This window comes from Phoxinus phoxinus, assembly GCF_949152265.1.
Source record: "Phoxinus phoxinus genome assembly, chromosome: 1".
Lineage (NCBI taxonomy): Eukaryota > Metazoa > Chordata > Actinopteri > Cypriniformes > Leuciscidae > Phoxinus > Phoxinus phoxinus.
In genome coordinates this window covers 45311799-45316195 of record NC_136876.1, presented here as the reverse complement: position 1 = coordinate 45316195, position 4397 = coordinate 45311799, and the positions used below count along the sequence as shown (strand labels likewise).

The window sequence follows — 4397 nt, the reverse complement described above, 5'->3', positions numbered from 1 at the left end:
CAGTGTCAAACTAGATGATTAAGTTTGTCTGATATATGATCTTGGTTTTTGTGCTTGTTTGTGAAAGTTGCCTGTTATTGCCTCACTCTCATGTGACATTCATCTTTTTTTGGTATTGTTATGGTGCAGGTGAACTGCTGGACCAGATCAACATTGTCAAGCCTTCGAGCTGGTCTGAGGGGGTTTCCAGGTGTATAAACCTTTACTGTCCTGTAGCCATATATCAAATATTGAGGGACGAAATTAAACCGCTGTCAGAGTAAACCTGGTAGCTTTCTCCCGAAATTGACAGAAGTCAAATAAGCCTTTGAGATGATTGAGCGGCTGTTTTAAACGATCTATTTTGTCAGATTGTCCCCGTCAGACCAGTGGAAGATTAGTTTTGATGTTTACCAACCGGACACGGTGGCGGAGTTTAAAAAGAGCCATCCCGGAAAGCCTTACAGCCGCATGTGTGTCTGCAGGTAAACACACTGACACAATACACTGAAATTAGTCCTGTCATTCATTACGTGCTTTAATGATCGTCTTTTCCCTGCTGTGTTGGCTTTGTTATTTTGCCTTAGTTATACAGTGTCTGGATCACACACACTGCTGATTCATGCTGGAAAATTGGTTTTATGATTTTGCACTAGCAATAACATGGAGGAAGCATAAAGTCATACAAATGTTTGGAATATGCTATTTGGCATCATAATGTGACCCGTCTGTGATGTTCTTACACTTTACTTTTTTTTTTTAGGAGTAGGCATAACGAATTTAGTAATAACTGGAGATACTGAAAATAATTTTTTTTACAGCTCAAATAAATACAAAAGTTTTAAAGACCCTCTGTGGCGAAAATCAATTTTTTTTTAAATGTTTTTTGTACGACTGTGGGGTTTTTAATATGCTTTAAGACAAACTATGTGCAAATTCATAAATGAACAGCATTGCTGAGTATTTTCTCTTTAAAACTAAAGTGAACCAAAGACAGTCTCAAAAACGCGGTTTGAAATCGCTGGTGTTTCTGACGTCACACACTACCTTGTAACCAATCAGATCAACGTGTGATCGTCAACCAGTGGATCTCTGAGTTGGTGTGAGTGAGTGGAGGCGGGGCTCATTTGCATGACCAACTTTGGGGTCTCTAAGGCCAACTCTATAGCGCCACCACCAGTTCAAAAATTAACTTTTGAAATGGCTATAACTTTTGAAACCTTTGTCATAGAAACTCTTAGTGTGATTTGTCTTGCTGATCACATTCAATATCTTACATTAAGATCCCCCCATTACAGTAGTGGTCATTTTTAAATGTACTGTATGCAGTTTTTTTCAATACTCCACCTTTAAATTTAGTCCAATTCTTACCAAAATTATCAAAATAACAGAATTTTGATATAAAAAAAAAAAAGTTAACGTGCGTAAGTTGGGAATGGCGCCACCTACGGGTCATGAGATACAAAACATCAGAACATCAAGATCTTTATGTCTGCAGATTCTTCGTGTCGAATCCCTCAATACCAATTTTGCCAATATCAGACAAATTGCCTGTCCACCATTTAGAAATGTTACATAAATTGCAATATCTTTTAAACGATTTGACATTATCGGCAACAAATTAGGTAGGAATCATTGACAGCATGTCCTAAAGGTACCTAAAGTGTTTAATCACAGCGCCACCTAGTGTTCCGGAGATACAAGGATTTTTGCAAAAACGCTTTACTTTTGAAAACATGTCCACACTTTTTTTTTTTTGAACCTTGACAGCTGGTTGAAAGCGCGTCTTCCTTGTGTCGCCCAGTGATAACTGACAAACACCAAGTAAAATATAACTTTTTCATGTAAAGAATGCACTACTTTTCACAGTGGCATGCTGTGTAAAGCAACAGGCTAGTGGTTTGAAGATTGTTTGATCAAATCCAGTCTATGGCAAGTGTTTAGCCTTGTGAATTTTGCAAGGTTCATAAAGTTACCTAAATAAAGTCCATTAATGCCAATTATGGCCATACAAAGTGCTTGGCCCTGTAATTGACCGTTTGCAAAGACCCGCCCCCCTTAGTTACTGTTGCTATGTCCGACAAGCTACGCCGCTCTCACGCCACACCATGTTCTCACGCAGTGAAAAATACTTCGTGGAGCAGAGAGGACACTGACAACACACCGACAGACAGGACAGACCAGGTTACTTTTCGGTTATTTCTGATATTAAACATATTAAACAAAGTCTCACCTTTCAAATTTGGTCATTTGTTAAAAGAAATTTAAACAATAAGTACCGTTTTGTGGCTCTTTAATGTGTCTGTCAGATCGCTGTAGAGCCTCAGTTAAAGCTGCTCGTGAACCGATCATCTCTTCCTTCTAGTTAATTTATAGCATCAAATAAACATAAATGAACATAAGAAGGAATGTTGTTTTAACCGTGGAAAGATGTCAGTACACTCCGCTTCTCAAGTTCAAATCCTCCCATGTTAATCTACTAACTCTCCTGACTGCTTTGTCGGACAAAATGGCGGATGGCGAAGTATGATTGGTCAGATCACCTGTCAGTCAAGCTCCCTGCGAAGGGTCAATTGCGGCTTTCGGCTATATTTATTATTATTATCAGAATCAGAACACTGAATAATACAGTAATATATAATGAACTTTGCACATTTTTCGCCATGTGACCACATCTAGAAAGGGCCTGTTATAAACTTCTGCCTTCTGAAACACATTTTTATGCTGAAATTTTGTTTTTTACATTTGCTACATGGCTGGTAAAAGGAATTTTATGAGTTTGCATATATCTGGTTATGATTGAGATACTAATAAAAGCTCAAATTATCAGGATCTGTCACACGTGACAAGACATTTGTGTAGTCTGTAAAGGTCCTGATCTGAGCATGCCGACTGATTTATGTCTTCGTTCATTGACAGTTTTGACGGTCCCGTGCCGGATCTGCATGCCATGAAGCAGCTGTCCTTCCAAAGTGGAGATGTCCCAGTGACGTTTGCAGTGGTGGATCATGGTGACATCTCTTTTTACTGCTTCAAGGATTTCAAACTTCCAACAGATGTGTATTAAAGGAGCATTTCTAAAACTGTACTGAAAAAAAAGGGTATTTATCTCAGGGTATTAAAAGTTAGTTCACCCCAAAATTAAAATTCTGTCATCTTTTGCTCACCCTCATGTAATTTCAAGAATGTTGGTAATCAAACGGTTCCCATTGACTTTTATTGTATTTTTTGATCTTCATTGGACAATGGTAATCCATGGGAACAAAAAAACTGTTTGATTGACAATTTTTTCTTCAAAATATTTTCTTTTGTGTTTCACTAAAGAAAGAAAGTCATACAGGTTTGATCGACGTGAGGGTGAGTAAATGGTGGCAGAATTTACTTTTTTGGATGCACTAACCCTTTAATTTAATTTTTAATCGAAACTGTTATGAATTTGTCATGTTCAAGTTATGCCAAAGTCTTTACACCAGCATTTCTGTCATGAAAAATGTCTATTGTTTTGGACAGAAAACATTAAACACCTACTTTGGTCAGTTAATTATGTATTGTCTTCAGGACCATCTCTATTGGCTGGATGAACATTTCATTAAAAAAGCTTTCAGGGTATCATGTTTAAGTTTGGTTGTTGGCTCTGTTTGTGTACTCCATATTGGAAATACTATATGGATATCTTGGTTCCCATATATTGGTGATGGTGGTTCTTCATCATTCTGTGCTTATTCATTACTGTGCTTCAGTGGAAAGACCGCCACAATACAAATATTGTGTTGAGAATGGGAAAGATAGATGAGCATTTCAAAAGGTCAAAGTTTGGCATTGGAATTAAACGAATAATTCAGTAGAATAATCTGTTTTATCTGATGTTTATCAATAACCGTGTATATCTGGGTGCTGCCATGTTTGTGAATCAGTTTTTTTTTTAAAACTGACATAGTAAAGCGTTAATTAGATTAGTGTTTAAGCCCCAGTGAAACTGCACCCCACCGTATCTGTCTTTCTCCTCTGACACTTCTACGCTAGTTATTTGCTCCGTCTGCTTTTACATATATGCCTTTGGAAAGCTATACTGAGTCAATAAAGCATAACCCACTACATCAACAGCTGAAGTGGTGTTATAGGATAGAGTTAATTTACAGTTGTGTACATTAATCCTGATGTCACTGCATGGGCAGAGTCATACAGGTGAATATGAATCATTTGTTATACTACTATAGATTTTTTCTATTATAGTATACTATTATAGTGGCAACTAGCTGATATAAGATAAGTTTAAGTTTCTTTATATTCTATTTTAAGTAATTTTTTTTTTTTAATGGTTTTAGATATGTTTTAGTCGAGTATTGTGTGTGGATGGCAGGCGTAACCGTAGCAAAAGTTATGCGTTTTAAAACAGAAATGCACTTGTTTGAACATAG

General features: G+C 37.0%; 1 long non-coding RNA gene across 1 annotated transcript; it reads left to right on the top strand.

Moving 5' to 3' along the window:
* On the top strand, positions 1 to 3887 carry LOC307009266. The gene is made up of 3 exons (XR_013799975.1): positions 1 to 190; positions 351 to 464; positions 2899 to 3887. It is a non-coding gene; the product is annotated as an uncharacterized lncRNA (long non-coding RNA).
* Positions 3888 to 4397: the final 510 nt, after the last annotated feature.